General features: G+C 38.3%; 1 protein-coding gene across 2 annotated transcripts in view; it reads right to left on the bottom strand.

Annotated features, from left to right (window-relative positions):
- Positions 1-18088, bottom strand: part of NELL2 (neural EGFL like 2) — a 431246-nt gene that overhangs the window by 396171 nt on the left and 16987 nt on the right. Inside the window, exon 1 of one of the 2 annotated variants that reach the window (XM_065932166.1) lies at positions 8465-8566. The exons of the other annotated variant lie outside the window; for it this stretch is intronic. The gene's annotated coding sequence lies outside the window, so the exon portion shown is untranslated. Of the gene's footprint in view, positions 1-8464; positions 8567-18088 lie in introns of those variants that run through there. 2 annotated transcript variants of the gene reach the window in all.

Raw genomic sequence — 18088 nt, 5'->3', positions numbered from 1 at the left:
ATTACAAAATACTGAGTATAGTTCCCTGTGCTATACGGTAGGTCCTTGACGTTCACCTATCTTGTATATAGTAGTGTGAGTATGTCAATTTCAAACTTTTAATTCAGCTCTCCCCTCCCCATCCCGTTTGGTAACCATAAGTTTGTTTTCTATGTCTGTGAGTCTATTTCTGCTTTCTAAATAAGTTCATTTGTATCATATTTAGAACCCACATATAAGTGATATTATATGATAGTTGTCTTTCTCTGTCTGCCTTATTTCACGTCATATGATAATGTCTAGGTCCATCTGTGTCCCTGAAAATGGCATTATTTCATTCTCTTCTATGGCTGATAATATTACATTATATGTATATATTATATCTTCATTATCAATTCATCTGTCGATGGACATTTAGCCCAGGTTGCTTCCATATGTGGCTAATGTAAATTGTGCTGCCATGAATACTAGGGTGCATATATCTTTTCAAATTAGAGTTTTCTCCAGATATATGCCCAGGAGTGGGATTGCAAGATCATATGGTAACCACTTCAGTATTCTTGCCTCGAGAACACCATGAACAGTATGAAAAGGCAAAAAGATAGGACATTGAAAGATGAACTCCCCAGGTCAGTAGGTGCCCAATATGCTACTGGAGGTCAGTGGAGAAATAACTCCAGAAAGAATGAAGGGATGGAGCCAAAGCAAAAAGAACACGCAGTTGTGGATGGGACTGGTGATAGAAGCAAGATTCGATGTGGTAAAGAGCAATATTGCATAGGAACCTGGAATGTTAGGTTCATGAATCAAGGCAAATCGGAAGTGGTCAAACAGGAGTTGGCAAGAGTGAATGAACATCGACATTCTAGGAATCAGCAAAATAAGATGGACTGGAATGGATGAATTTAACTCAGATGACCATTATATCAAGTACTGTGGGCAAGAATCCCTTAGAAGAAATGGAGTAGCAATCATAGTCAACAAAAGAGTTTGATGCAGTACTTGGATGCAATCTCAAAAACGACAGAATGATCACTGTTCATTTCGAAGGCAAACCATTCAATATCACGGTAATCCAAGTCTATGCCCCAACCAGTAATGCTGAAGAAGCTGAAGTTGAACAGTTCTATGATGACCTACAAGACCTTTTAGAACTAACACCCAAAAAAGATGTCCTTTTCATTATAGAGGACTGGAATGCAAAAGTAGGAAGTCAACAAACACCTAGAGTAACAGGCAAATTTGGCCTTGGAGTACAGAATGAAGCAGGGCAAAGGCTAACAGAGTTCTGCCAAGAGAACGCACTGGTCATAGCAAACACCCTCTTTCAACAACACAAGAGAAGACTCTACACATGGACATCACCAGATGGTCAACAGCAAAATTAGATTGATTATATTCTTTGTAGCCAAAGATGGAGACGCTCTATACAGTCAGCAAAAACAAGACCGGGAGCTGACTGTGACTCAGATCAAGAACTCCTTATTGCCAAATTCAGACTTAAATTGAGGAAAGTGGGGAAAACCACGAGACCATTCAGGTATGACCTAAATCAAATCGCTTAAGACTATACAGTGAAAGTGAGAAATAGATTTAAGGGACTAGATCTGATAGACAAGAGTGTCTGATGAACTATGGGTGGAGGTTCATGACATTGTACAGGAGACAGGGAGTAATACCATCCCCAAGAAAAAGAAATGCAAAACAGCAAACTGGTTGTTAGAGGAGGCCTTACATATAGCTGTGAAAAGAAGAGAAGAGAAAAGCAAAGAAGAAAAGGAAAGATATACCCATTTGAATGCAGAGTTCCAAAGAATAGCAAGGAGGGATAAGAAAGCCTTCCTCAGCAATCAATGCAAAGAAATAGAGGAAAACAATAGAATAGGAAAAACTAGAGATCTCTTCAAGAAAATTAGAGATACCAAGGAAATATTTCATGCAAAGATGGGCTCAATAAAGGACAGAAATGGTATGGACCTGACAGAAGCAGAAGATATTAAGAAGAGGTGGCAAGAATACACAGAAGAACTGTACAAAAAAGATCTTCACGACCCAGATAATCACAAAGGTGTGATCACTCACACTCACCAAGAGCCGGACTTCCTGGAATGTGAAGTCAGGTGGGCCTTAGGAAGCATCACTATGAACAAAGTGGAGGTGATGGAATTCCAGCTGAACTATTTCAAATCCTAAAAGATGATAAAAGTGCTGCACTCAATATGTCAGCAAATTTGGAAAACTCAGCAGTGGCCACAGGACTGAAAAAGGCCAGTTTTCATTCCAATCTCAAAGAAAGGCAATCCCAAAGAATGCTCAAACTACCACACAATTGCACTCATCTCACATGCTAGTAAAGGAATGCTCAAAAATCTCCAAGCCAGGCTTTAGCAATATGTGAACCGTGAACTTCCAGATGTTCAAGCTGGTTTTAGAAAAGGCAGAAGAACCAGAGATCAAACTGCCAACATCTGCTGGATCACTGAAAAAGCAAGAGAGTTCCAGAAAAAATCTACTTCTGTTTTATTGACTATGCCAAAGCCTTTGACTGTGTGGATCACAACAAACTGTGGAAAATTCTGAAAGAGATGGGAATACCAGACCACCTGACCTGCCTCTTGAGAAACCTGTATGCAGGTCAGGAAGCAACAGTTAGAACTGGACATGGAACAACAGACTGGTTCCAAACAGGAAAAGGAGTACGTCAAGGCTGTATATTGCCACCCTGCTTGTTTAACTTATATGCAGAGTACATCATGAGAAACACTGGGCTGGAAGAAGCACAAGCTGGTATCAAGATTGCCAGGAGAAATATCAATAACCTCAGATATACAGATGATACCACCCTTATGGCAGAAAGTGAAGTAGAACTAAAGAGACTCTTGATGAAAGTGAAAGAGGAGAGTGAAGAAGTTGGGTTAAAGTTCAACATTCAGAAAACTAAGATCATGGCATCTGGTCCCATCACTTTTGGCAAATAGATGGGGAAACAGTGGAAACAGTGTCAGACTTTATTTTTCTGGGCTCCAAAATCATTGTGAGTGGTGATTGCAGCCATGAAATTAAAAGACACTTACTCCTTAGAAGGAAAGTTATGACCAACCTAGTCAGCATATTAAAAAGCAGAGACATTATTTTGCCAACAAAGATCCATCTAGTCAAGGTTATGGTTTTTCCAGTGGTCATGTAGGGATGTGACAGTTGGACTATAAAGAAAGCTGAGCACAGAAGAATTGATGCTTTTGAACTGTGGTGTTGGAGAAGACTCTTGAGAGTCCCTTGGACTGCAAGGAGATCCAACCAGTCCATCCTAAAGGAGAGCAGTCCTGGGTGTTCATTGGAGGGATGATGTTGAAGCTGAAACTCCAATATTTTGGCCACCTGATAAAAAGAGCTGACTCATTTGAAAAGACCCTGATGCTGGGAAAGATTGAGGGCTGAAGGAGAAGGGACGACAGAGGATGAGATGGTTGGATGGTATCACCACTCAATGGACATGGGTCTGGGTGGACTCTGGGAGTTGGTGATAGACAGGGAGGCCTGGCATGCTGCGGTTCATGGGGTCGCAAAGAGTCGGACATGGCTGAGCAACTAAACTGAACTGAACTGATGGTAACTCTATTTTTAGTTTTTAAAGAAACCTCCAATCCATTTTCCATGGTGGCTGCACCAATTCACATTCCCACCAACAGTGTATGTGGATTCCTTTTTCTCCAGTATTTATCATTTATAGACTTTTTAATGATGGTGATTCTGACACATGAGGTGATAATGTAAATCAAAACTCACTGCAGTTTTGATTTGCATTTCTCTAGTAACTAATAATATTGAATATCTTTTCATGTGCTTGCTGGCTATCTGTATATTTTCTCTGGAGAACTGACAACTATCTCTTTTAAGACTGTAACTCACCCCATAAACATATTTTCTACCGTCTTTCCTAGAATTTTCTCTACATCATCTAACATCCATGTATTTCCTTTATTTAGTTCATTGTTTCTCTTAATAGAATGAAAGCTTCATGAAGGCAGGATTTTTCTTGTTTTGTTTTCTGTGGTATTATTCCCAGAGGCTAGAACAGTGCCTAGCACATATGTGTGCATGCATATTAAGTTGCTTCAATAGTGTCCAATTCTTTGAGACCGTATGAACTATAGCCAGCCAGGCTCTATCCTTAGGATTCTCCAGGCAAGAATAGTGGAGTTGGTTGCTATGCCCTTCGCCAGGGGATCTTTCCAACCCAAGATCAAATCCATGTCTCTTATATCTCCTGCATTGGCAAGCGGGTTCTTTACCACTAGAGCTATCTGGGAAGCCCTTAGCACACAGTAGCTGCTTAATAAATATCTGGTGAATGTCAACTGAAAGTGAAGATAGTAAATAGGCTATTGCATATATACTCTTGTTATTTGGAGAGATGCCTGAGTTGGACCTATAATTTTAGGAGACATCAGTGAAGATGCCATCAAAAATAAAGCCTAGAGAGATTTAGTACAGAGGAAACTTTCAGGAGAACTCATTTTCATATTCATTGGAATAGTATAATATAATGATAAAAAATAATGTAGTTTTTCAAGTTTCAGATTAGCAAAATTTACAAAACTGAAGGCAATTAAAGTGATAATATGTAACTAACTCCAGGAGTGTGAGTCAACTTGAATTGCTTTCTAATTGCACTTTGCTTTATTTCATACTCAAGGTTATCTTAACTTTCTCAGCAAATGAAGAACATGTATGTCTTCTCATCCCTCTGACTACCATCTGATCTTAAACAATCACCATGGAACATTAATAAGGAAATGAAACACATGTAATGTGTTCCTAAAAATTTCCCATTCTAGTCTGCATCTTCTGTGAACTTTTAACTTAACTGGTAGTTGTTAGGACATATCAGAACTGAAATTAATATACTTTGAAGTAAACAGAGATTATGATTTTCTTTCCAATAACTTTTAACTTATTCTGAAGCTTCTTCAAAATACAAATGCAGAGTCCGAGGTCAGACAACACTTTACTGAGAATCCACCATTAGAATGCTGAACAGTCCTCCTTCAAAGACTGCTGTCTGCATTTTGTGGAAACAGATGCGCAAAGTAGGGAAAGCATTATAAAATAACCACCACTACTGCTTGGTAATTTGTGTTAATTATATGTATAAAGTTGTCAGCCCATTGTACTTCTTAAATGACATCACACATCAATCCCTGTAATTTGTTTCAGCATGATACAAATCGAGTTGGGCTGGAAGTTGCCTAGCTGCAGAATAATGTAAGAGCTTTTTCAAACACCTTTAATGTATATTCACAACCACCACTTTCCAAAATGTAACATTTCATCACCTACTATATTTAAATTTCTAAAATCTGCATTATATATTTCAAGTATGTTTAAATCAAAGTTAAAGTACTGGAAAAGCCTACATAATTTAACAAGTAAAATGTATTAGAGTGTGCTGACTCAGCAGATGATAGGCAATCAACGGGCCAACCTTACCTGTATAAAAACTGCAAATAACTGCTGGTTTAAAGTAATGAAGATGAAGAAGCTGGGAAAGAAATTAAAATTTCATAAAGGAAATAGACAAGGGAAATTAAATGAAAAGAAGATATATAAAGGCAAGAGTGCTGAAAATATAAAAGCAACCTAAACAGTAAGTAAAACAGAAATCAAGTAAATGAAATGGATTCAGGATCCAAGTTGAAAAGAAATTGATACTATTCAACCATCACATTAAACTCACATTTTAAAAAATAGAAATTATTATCACCAAGGTGAGAGTAAACAAAGCAAGAGAAATGTGGAAACTGCTATGAAATAGGTCATGGCCCTGAATTATTCTTAGTTCTTTCCAGTAAAGTCTCCACAGCTTCTCTTCTCTATCACATACATCTCTCCAGCTCTCCTCACTGAGTCTAGCATTACACTACCTTCGAGAGCCCAACATGCCCATTTTTCAAAAGACATTTATATGCAGTATGGATGTCAAGAAAACATCAAAATTTGAAAGCCTTCTAGTTGACTTATTATAAGTCATGTTTAACACTTATTAAATACCAGTATCATAGACTCATAGACTCTCAAGGTCAAAAGAGATGTTAAAGGTCTTCCAATCCAACCAAGTTGGAGAAGGAAATTAGCAACCCACTCCAATATTCTTGCCTAGAGAATCCTGTGGACAGAGAAGCCTGGTGAGCTGCTATCCATAGGGTCACACAGAGTCAGACACGACTGAAGCGACTTAGCATGCATGCATGCATTGGAGAAGGAAATGCCTGGAGAATCCCAGGTGGGCTGCCATCTATGGGGTCACACAGAGTCGGACATGACTGATGTGACTCAGCAGCAGCAGCAGCAACAGTGCAGCCAAGTATCCGTTCTCAAATTCCCTCGGACATTCTTGCCACGCCGCTGTATTACTTTTACTGAAACATGTTGACTGAAGCAGAATTCACCATCTTTCAAAATGGTCCATTTCACCTTCAGTCTACTATTAATTTCATTATGATGGCACCCAAACTAAATACTTTTACCTGGGATATTTACTGATAATAAAGAATTAAAAAAATCACAGTGCTTGGGGCCTAACCCAGAGAGACTCTGATTTAGAATCAGTATATTGTCAAAGCTCCCAAGGTGATTCTAATATGCAGCCAGGGCTGAGAAACATTGCAGTAGACTAGGTTCACTCCAGACCAAGATGATTATACAGATTGATGTACAGATGATGACACACTCCTTGATGATTATCCAGTGTTGTTTGCGCCACTAAGTTTGTGGTAGTTTGGGCTGCAGTATAAAAGTAATACCATTTTGTTTGAATGTTTTCAGTCCTTTCATGGTCCTAGTTACTCTACTGCAAACATCTTGACCTTAGCTAAATTTCCTGTGAAGTGTGGCTTGCAAAAAAAATGAATGTGACCATCACAGTAAAAATTTATTTAGGCAGAAAGTATTAATGGATGGGATTAATGGGATTGTGGCAGTGGCCTAAACTTAATGAGAAACATGGTATTCACCATTAAATTTGATCATGCCGTGTTTTTCTTCCTAACATACAGCTCTTCCCTGTTGTATTAGCCTCACATTTAGAGTAAAGAGAAAGGGACTCTTCTGTTAACAAACTGTTTTGCTAATGAGCCTCTCTTCTTTTCTATCTGGAAAGTAACCCACTAAATCTGAAACTTGTATAACACCAAAGCTTGCAAAATGTTTTGGAGAGTTTCATGAAGTCATATACACTTCTATTATAACTTATACCAATCTGTTATATTTTTTATTAATCATTTTAGTTGCATAATGACCTCATTAGCCTTATATTATTTGGGGATATACCCATGTATATGCATGCATGCACACACACACACACACACACACACACACGTAGATTCTCCTGCCAACCAGGAAAACCTCAGAACCTTAGTATCCTCTTTTCATATTTGTGCAGAGAAAATACCTTAGAAGTACCTCCAGCCACTTCATATCCAAACACACCATGAAGCCTCCTTCTTCTACCCTTGCTCACTAATGATTTTATGTCAGACTATATGAATTATCTATCTTTAACTTTAAAAAGGAGCCTTCCTATTAATAGCCTCCATAAGGTGGCATGCATAGAAAATTAACAGCATCTCTCCTTTGAAGGACATGGTCAAACAGTCATTCACTGCTACTGTTTCCCCCTACAGACAGTTCCTGATCCCCTATACAGGCACCGTTAAGACCACATATGCAGTTTCCCACCTTCCTTATTGAGGTCATGAGCATATGACCCTAAAGAGACCTGACAAAGACAGCCAGCATGCTGAGAATGACAGAGTGAAGAGACAGAAAGAGCTTGAGTTTCCATATTGCTTAGCCAATAAGCTAACCAGACCTTCAATCACCCTTCTGCCAGATTTCTCCAAAGGTGAAAAAATCAAGCTTTTGTTTAAGACACTTTCCGGGTGTTCAGTTCCTTGTAGCCACAAATATCCTAAATGATACGCTTGCCTATCTCTAATAACTTTTATGTTTTTAATCCTTAGATTTTTCAGCAATGGAAAAAGAAAACATGGAAATACAGTCTTGATCAAGTTGAGGTACACAAATTCTGATATCAATTCCAATATGTGGAGAGCGGCACAGGAAGGAAGTGTTTCCCACATCAGTAAGCAATTCTTGGACACTAGGTGGGCGGCCTATAATTCAACTCAATTCTTACACTCAATTCCTACACTATCTCTGGTTAGATACCAGATACCACAAGTTAAGAGATCAGTCTTATAAGATTGAAAACTGCACTACCACTTCAGATCCTAGTCACAAGCCTGGATTATCTGTGCTTCTGACCAACTGGCTATAAACTGGAGCATCGTAAGACTCCCTCCATTTCACTTCCTGTTGGGTTGGCCAAAATGCTCCTTTGCTTTTAAAGTAAAAATAAAAGATGTGATTTTCAGTTTCACAGAGAACTTTATTAAACAACGGATTCACCGTTTTGTTTCACTACCTTCTGCCATTTTTCAGGCGACTTCATAATTCCATCTTTCCAAAACTTTTTATCTTTTTGAGTAAAGAGCTGTTTCAGGTGCCTTTTATAGTCTTCCATGGAATTGAGTGTTTTTTTTTGTTTCCATGAAGAGAATTCTGTAAAGGCAAATCTAAGGTACAGGGCCTGATGAATACAGTGGAGGAATCAGAACTTCCCAGTCAAGCTATAACAGTTTTTTGCCTGGTCATCAAAGAAACACTTGGTATTGGGTTGTCCTGATGGAAGATTATGTATTTTCTGTTCAATAATTCTGGACACTTTGGGTCAAGCGCTGCCTTCAGTTGATCTGGGAGCAGTACTTGTTGGAATTAATAGTTTGGTTTTCCAGAAAGAGCTCATAATACAGGGCTCCCTTCCAGTCACACCATAAATACAACAACACCTTCTTTGGATGAAGATTGGCCTTTGATGTGGTTGGTGGTGTTTCATTTCACTTGCCCCATGATCTCTTCCATTCCACATTATTGTACAGTATCCACTTTTCATTGCTTGTCACAATTTGTTTTAAAACTGGAATGTTTTCACTACATTTCTGTACAGAATTACATGAGGAAATACTGTCAAGAAGGTTTTTTCACTTAACTTATGTGGAACCCAAACCTCAAAGCAATGAACATAACCAAGCTGGTACAAATGACTTTCAGCACTTGATCTGGATATTGTGAGTATGTCAGCTATCTCCCACATAGTATAACATTGATGATTATCCATCTTGATTTGATCACTATCAACTTCAACCATTCTCCCCGACCACCGAGCATCATCCAGCAAGAAACCTCCAGCATGAAACTTCACAGACCACTTTGACACATCTGATCAGTCACAGCACTTTCTCTACACACTGTACAAATGTTTTCTTCAAGTGCATATTTACCTTTTTTGAAATAATAAAGCATAAGACACCAAAAATGCTGCTTTTATCTCCCATCTTCAATATTAAAATGGCTACACAAAAACTCACCAATTTTGATGTTCTGTTTAAATGCACACTGATATGACAGTTGTCACAGGATAATCTAACAAAATTGTTCCGAATGAAGTTAAAGACAGCTAAGTGCTCCTAGAGCCATCTTACAGAAAAGACCAAATAAACCTTTTGGCCAACCATTAGATTGCCTGTTTATTGTTATAAAATATATAACTCAGGAAGGGCCTGACTAAAGAAATGCAGAAGGCAAGGCGTGAGAAAAAGGAGTGGAGTTTCCATGCCCTCATCAGGGGCACTATTTCCTGACACCACCCTGTGTTCACCACCCTGAAGCTCTTCAAACCCTTTGGGCTCTTACAGAGACTTATATCATAGGCATGACTGGTTTATTCATTGGTCACTGGTGATTGATTCAATCTCCAGCCCCTGTCCCCTCCCTGGAGGTTGAGGTACGGGCTGACAGTTCCAATCCTCTAATCACGTCTGACACCGCTGGCAACCAGCCCCCATTCCTTAAGTGCTTTCTAAAAGTTACCTCATTAACATAACAAAGACATCTTAATTACACTTAGGAAATTCCATGGTTTTTAGGAGATCTCTGTAGGAAATGGTGACAAAGAACAAATATATATTTCTTATTATACATCACAATAGCACATGATGTCAGCAGGGTGAGCCCTAATCCAATGTAACTCTATCCTTACAAAAAGGAGGCATTTGAACACAGAGACACACCCACAGAAATAAATGCCAGGTGCACACGAAGGTGAGATAGGCTGGGCCTGGGACCCTTTCGCTGCAGTGCTGGCACCTGGACAAATGTCTCCCGGATCAACAAAATACAAAGAAACTATAAGGGACTAAAAATAACTGCACACAAGCGCAGTTGGGTCAATAGTGAACAAAAAGATACAAAAAGGCCAGAAGACAAATGCCACTTCTGAGGTGCTGGGAGAAAAAGCAGGGTTCTGTGTGTGCACCCTGCAAACAGCACCACCAGAGGGGGTGAGCGGAACACCTAAAGCCACCTCCTCCGCCCAACTCACCGATCCACCCCTCCCATCACCTCATTTAAAGAACCACCTTGTCCCCCACTCAGGGAGCAACCAAGGGGCGCCTGTCACTTTTCACTCCCTTGTGTTGTAGCATGAGTCTCATTAAAGCCTTGCCTGAATTTATCATCTGGCCTCATCAATTTCTACTGATTAAAGAATCCCAGAACCTGTGTAAGTAACAGATGGCGATCAGGGTGATGTGAATACAAGACAGGGAACACCAGGGATGGCCGGAAAACCATCAGAAGCTAGGTAAGAGGCTTGGAACCCCTCTCTGAGGAAACCAATTCTACAGTTGCCTTGGTTTTGGACTTCTAGCCTCCAGAATTGCAAGAAGATAAGTTCCTATTGTACAAACATCCAGTGTGTGGCCGTTTCTCATAGCCTCCAGGTAAAAAAGAGACAATAGACCCTAAATGGGGTAACTTGTGCTAAGCCCCAGGTCAGCAAAACAAGACTTAAAACCTAATCTAACTATAGTTTCAGTCTCTCCTAGGAATGCAATCTTAACCAGTCATCTTGGAACTTCTTGGTCAGCACTAGTGACAGACTCTGCCCGATAGACCCCTGCCTACCTCCCAAAGAAAGGTGATCTTGTCAGAAATAATCTTTTACTTTATTTATGATTTCCGATCCCACCCACTTCTGACTTTAAAAGCCTTTTCTTCTTTACAGCTCTTTGGAATTGCCTTTCTGTTTGCTAGATGGCATGTTGTCTGATTCATGAATCATTGAATAAAGCCAATTAGATCTTCAAATTTACTCAGTTGAATTTTGTTTTTTAACAAGCTCCAGCAAACTAATACATAAGTCAATGCTAAAAACAAACCCAACTCCCAAAGGAAACCACAAAAAAACCCTACAGAAAACAAGTTCACTTTTTTCATAATCATACTGATGTTTATTTTCATAGATAATTGATGGCAGTACAAAAAAATGACTCTCAAAATAAAGTCTTTACACATAGATAAACCTTAGGTCAGACACTGAAGAGATTCTTAAAAGAAAGAGGAATATCCTACAGAGAAAGAGAAAGGAATAATTTAGAGTGCATGTATTTTAACAGAAACTAAGATGGAATTTTCAAGTATACAAATGGAACAGAAGAACAATAAAAAAGGTTAAGAGACAAGTGCACTTTCTTAAGAAAATGATGAAATCACAAATGCCAGCATAGATTAAGAAGATAATAATGAGCTGTCGAAGAGAATCCATTTGGACATATCTTTTTAAATTTTAATTCTTCACAAAGAATTATAAAATATTACATTTGCATATTTTGTCATTACTTTTTAAGTCTTTAGTTCCTTGAAGTTTCTTACTAAAGAACTGCCAGTAAAAAGATGTGGAAAAAGCTGTTTTGTACTGAATTTGAATATATTATTCACTTAATTACAACCTCCATGTAACAAAGGTTTCCTAATGTAGTCTCATCTAAAACTAATAAATACTCAATGAATCCAAATATTTATGTGCTACAAGCTTTATTAACATTCCTATTTTATTGATTCTCAGCTTTCTTAAAGCTCATCTATTGCCCACAGGCTTGTGATACACATATCACATAGTAAAAAGGCAAGATTCATTTAAATTCTTAGATAATAGAATGAATACAAACATGGTTACATTATTTCAGAACTGCCAAACTCAAAACTGAAGAGTAAAGTTTTTATTTACTATTAATTAATATTTTATTTATACATAGAGCTTCCCAGGTGGCCCTCGTGGTAAAGAACCCATCTACCAGTGCAGGAGACATAAGAGACGTGGGTTTGATCCCTAGGGTGGGAAGATCCCCTGGAGAAGGAATGGCAACCCACTCTAGTCTTCTTGCCTGGGGAATCCCAAGGACAGAGGAGCCTGGCAGGCTACAGTCCATAGGGTCACTGAGTTGGACACAACTGAAGCAACTTAGCACGCACACATGTACATATTTATACATGAAGAGAGTAAACAAGTGCAGAAGTTACCAACAGACTTGTAAAATGATATTTTACATGAAAATTGGTACAATTTTTGTAGCTTAGGAAGAGTGCTACTGCTTAAATACCTCCCCCATTTACTGACTGATGGCAGAAATTATTAGAGTGATTGACTCCTGAGTAATACAAATATTTTTAAAGAGGACAACATTTTAAGCTATCCTCAATGAAAACATTTAGGATCTCAACCTAAGTGCACATTTTTATAGCTGTTCAGTCGGCACTGGGGGAGAGAGTGAAGGAAAGAAGCACCTGGAGGCTGGAAGCATCAAAACTGGACTTTCTCAGTGATCCAGTGGTTCAGACTCCTCATTCCCAATGCAGGGGGCCTGAGTCTGATCCATGGCCAGGGAACTAAGATCCCACATGCAAAAACTAAAGATCCCACATGCTGCAACAAAGATCAAAGATACTGTATGCCACAACTAAGACCTGGTGCAGTCAAATAAATAAATATATTTTTTTTTAATGAACATCTTCTCAAGTAAACTATGCTTTGGAACTCAGAGCCCCAGATACTGGATAGACTTGTGCAGACCATGGTCTAACTTCAATTTATTTTCAAACATTTATTGAGTATCTGTTACACACAAGATACTGAGCTTGGTTTTATATCAGATGTAAATATAAAAAAGACATAGTGACCGTCTTCAGAAGCTTACAATCTGCAGGGCTATAAAATAAGTTTAACATTCACTAACAACACAGGCAGTATAGTATGATGAGTAAGAACAAAGACCCAAGAGTTAAACTGGGTTGAACTGTGACTCTAACCTAACAAGGCATGTCATTTCTCTGTGCTTCAGTCCCTCACCTGTGCAATGAGAACACAGACTGTTATGAAGACTAATAGAGTTAATTAATGTAAAGCCTTAGAGCAGTGTGAGCAACAAATCTGAGGTAAGGGTCATTTGAGAAAACTGAAAACAATGTGCAATGGAATCCAAGAGAGGGCAAGATGTGGCAATCGGTGGGAAAATCAGGAATACTTTCCTAAGATAGCATAAAGCAGACAATATTAGTCATCTTCCCTCTCCCCATCATAGACAAAAGAGCTTCTCCACCTTTTTCGAAAGTACTTCTGCCATTCTGTTGCCTGACAGGTTCACCTCATGTGTGGGTAGTACTGTAACATATTCTTTTTCTTTTGTTTGCTCTTCCTGCTTGGGCACAGTGAGAACAACTTGTACTAAAACTGTCATTTTATAACAAAAAGATGTCAACATTCCACGCACAGTCTTTGCAAGAATGTCAGAATGAATTTTTATGATGCAAGAGTCATGAATATCCTTCCACATTCATTTATTTTTAATATATGAAGAAGTAAGTGCTTGTCTGCTAAGGGAAAAGAGAATACGAGATGAATTTGGTTCACATCATGGTATTGATTTTTTAGGATGGCACAGATATTGCTGTGGTTATGACTCAACCAATAGTCTACACAAATAAAAAGTAATCTATCATGCTTACTCAAAGTAAAATAGGAATGCCTTCCCAAATATTTGTACATCATCTATGTCTGGGCTGAGTCGTGTCTGCTTCTTTGCAACCCCATGGACTGTGGCCCACCAGACTCTCGCGGTCCATGGGATTTTTCAGGCAAGAATACTGGAGTGGGTTGCAATGTGCTCCTTCAGGGCATACTCCCGACCCAGGGATTGAACCCATGTCTCTTACGTCTCCTGCATAGGCAGGTGGGTTCTTTATTACTAGCACCACCTGGGAAATTATGTACATCAGAAACAACTTACTTAAAAATAAGTCTTAAAAACTGTATAAACTTTTAAAATATTAACTTTTTAATTTTCCTTTAGCTTTTAGTTGTAGGTATGATGGGTTGAAGTGTGTCCTCCCAAAAGATATATTGCAGGGGTAACCTCCACCCACATACCTATAAATATCACCTTACTTGGAAATAGGGTCTTTGCAGATGTTATCAAATGTTGCGCTCATCCTGGATGACAATGGTAATTAGGGTATCCTGATAAGAGGAGGGGAATTTGAACACAGAGATACAGCAGATAGACCAAAAGAGAGGAAGGTGGTGTAATGAAGAAGGAAGAGACTGGAGTGATGCAGCTTAAAGCCAAGGAATGCCAAGAAATGCCAGCAAACACCAGAAACTAGGAAGAGGTGAGGAAGGATTCTTCTTCAGACTTCAGAGGAAGTCAGGCCTTGCTAACACCTTCGTTTTAGCATTCTAGTCTCTGACAGAATAAAGATCTCTGTTTTAAGCCACCTGGTCTGTATACTTTGTGATGGCAACTCCAAGACACTAACACAGTAGGTTAGTTCATTCACTCAGCAATGCTTATTGCATCTGCCATGTGCTGACCACGGTACCAAGCAAGTGCTGCGGATACTGTGAGCAAGGGCAATGAAGTCCCAGTTCTTGGGCACTTGCGCTCTTGCAGAGAAGACAAACATTAAACAAACTAACCTTCATGAAATTGAATGCAAACATCCTACCCAAAGCACCTCTTTCAAGTCATCCTAACACAAGAGTGTGTTTAATTTTCTTTCTAATCTTCATCTAGATGATGAAATTACTTGTTTGTTTTTTCCTATGACTGGTTAGCCTCCTCTCATTCCATCTCCAGGTTTTAGAAGAGTACATGACATTGTTGACACCCAATAATTCCTGAAAGAATGAATGAATGAAAGAGAAATGGTACAGGATAACATAATATTTATTAAGGAGATGTGACCTTTTCTAAAAGATCAAAACAGCCTTCCCTGTGGAAATTATATTTGGGCAGTGTTATAAATAGAAGTTAACTGCTCACCAGGGACAAATGAAAGTTAATTTAAAAAACAGACAGGAAAGAGTGTTTTAAGCAAAGAAAACAGCATTTATGTAGACCCTGAGGCTTTAGAGAAGAGAATACAGTACATTTTAGAAATTCATAGGTCAAGGTGGCTAAGAGCCAAAAAGTGAAAGTGAGGGCTCCATCAAGGTGAGTCTGGTGAACCAGGCAGTAGTCAGATCATTGATTAAGCATTAAGCACTGATTAAGGATTAAGCATTTTGACTCTTTCCCAGTAGACAATGGGAAATTTTTGCAGGGTTTTCAGGGGAGTGAATAATCATATTTGCCTTTCAAAAATTTCTCTCTGGCTCCTGCCTAGGTAATGAAAGTTAACAAGAATGGGATGTGGAGGGATGAGTTGGGGGCTGTACAGCAGTTTGGATGAGAGATAAGGGTAGCTCAGAGCAGGAAACTAGCTACAGAGAAAGATTCAAAGATTATATAAGCATTAAAAAGAAAAAAAAAAAACCCAAGCAGAATGTAATGGATTAAATGTGACACAGTTAAGGATGAGAACAAGGTTTCTGGTTTGTGCTGCTGGGTCAATGAGGTATCATTTCTTCTGATAAGAAGCTAGAAGAGAATCAGGTAGCAAAGGATGGGTAAGAGTTCAGTTTTGACTATGCTGAATTAAGATTCTGATGACATATCCACAGGCAAATGCTGATTAGACAGGGTCACAGAGGAGTCTAGGTCTTGGTGGAGTGGCCTGGGCCAAAGACATCACTGAAAGGAATCACAGACGTAGAGATGGTATTTAGAAAGAAAAGAGAAAGGTCTTGGACTATGTCTTGAGAAACTAAGGCACTTGGATATATCTTTAATTTCTTTACAATCTAGAAGAAATCTTTTTAATTTTCTTAAAAATAAGTTCTCCATTTCTTAATTTGCTTTAAAAAATTAAATACATGCTTAAAAACATAAAATCTCCTGAATTTTACTTTTAATATTGAGATGCTAAATTTTACTTAACAGTGATGATAAAATTTAATTTGCTTCAGATATCTATCAATGATAAACTTATAGCAACTAAACCACTTGCATTTACTCTGTACATTTGTCAACCCCAAGTAAATTTTGAATATATTCTTCATATAAGACATCAACTTGCCTTGTAATTCTCAAGCTTTCTGTATAAACATCAGTGTGCTGTTCTTAGTCACTCAGTTGTGTCCGACTTTTGCGACCCCAAGGACTGTAGCCTGCCAAGCTCCTCTGTCCATGGGGATTCTCCAGGCAAGAAAACTGGAGTGGGTTGCCATGCCCTCCTGAAGGGGATCTTCCCAACCCAGGGAATGAACCCAGGTCTTCCGCACTGCAGGAGGATCCTTTATCATCTGAGCCAACAGGGAAGCCTATAAACATCAATATACAAACCCAAACCCAAGAGAAGTATTGTCACCAGATTGAATTCTCACTCCCTTCTCAACTTTGAGCTGCTCTTTTATTTTCAATATGCCTTTGGATTACTGAGAACTTGATGACCAGAAGAGAGGCAAGAAACAGTGCAATGACTTCATACCATGACTAATTCACAAAACTAACTTTGGGTTATAAAAGTGTGAAAACACATGCAGGAGGCAATAACACATACAGAGTTTTCTTTCAGAAACTGCTTTTGAAATGGGCAACATCAGGGGATGTTTATAGAATCTATTTTCCACTTAACTCAGGGGTTCAAGGGTGGGGGAATGCAAGTTTTAAGATGCCTTCTGGGTTTTTTTTTTTTTTTTGAGGTTGAATTTTTATTTTTTTATTTTTTTATTTATTTATTTTTTTATTAGTTGGAGGCTAATTACTTCACAACATTTCAGTGGGTTTTGTCATACATTGATATGATTCTTATTATTTACAAAACAAAGATTATTTAAAACTAATCCATCCTTCAAGAGCCTTTCATCTTAAAATTTATCTGTGCTGTCCCTTTTCATCATCCTGTATTCAAAAATTGATTATGAAGTCATAAACAGTCTCTTCTTTCCTTACTATTTACATAATACTTACCAGAGATGATTTCATAGAATAAAAAATTTCAGAATTCTAAGCCTTTTTAGAAGTCATTTGGTTCTATTGTATTTTCGTAGATGAGGAAATAGAAGCTCAGGGACATAAGCTGACTTTTCTCACACTACTTTTACTTCTCTTTGGTTCAAACCAGTACATCAGAACTTAAGTGTAATAAGTCACTTTTCCACGTTTTGAAGGAAACCTTTGTGCTGAATTAGACTCTATCTATCATTACAGACAAGTTTTACCTCACTATCAGTGAGCTTCACGTTAATAGCAGCCAAATCAACTTCCCAATTATCTTTTAATAGTTACTGGCATCCCGTATTAAATCAAATGAAACGCCTATGAAAGAATATCAGTGCACTTCAGTTTGAGCTTCCTTTCTCTCTACTCCATTATGAGGAGATATTTAGAAGGTTCCTCTACCCCAGTATAAAGTAAAATCTGTATTCCCATGGTGAGTCTATCTGTACTATACTTTAATTTATAATATGAAGGGGAATTTTAAAAGGAAATCATAAATCTTCACACCTTATCACAAAAATAGGAATTTGACTTCCACTGCTCCAGAATTCTCACTTAACAAAAAATGGTCTGTAAATGCTGAATTTTCTAAAACAAACAAATAAAAAGGGATTACAAATATATTTTTACTCCTCTTAAAGTTTACCCCATTTACTTCTCATTTCTCAAAGTGGCCTTTGGAAATATTGCAATCCTCAATTCATGAGCAGGGAAAAACATTCATTCCTGACTTAATGAAGTAATTTTAGAAGTGAGTTTCTAAAGATAGTAAT

The sequence above is a fragment of the Muntiacus reevesi genome, chromosome 4 (genome assembly GCF_963930625.1).
Source record: "Muntiacus reevesi chromosome 4, mMunRee1.1, whole genome shotgun sequence".
NCBI classification, from domain to species: Eukaryota; Metazoa; Chordata; class Mammalia; order Artiodactyla; family Cervidae; genus Muntiacus; species Muntiacus reevesi.
The sequence above is the reverse complement of the archived record's forward strand: the minus strand, read 5'-3'. Positions and strand labels throughout refer to the sequence as shown.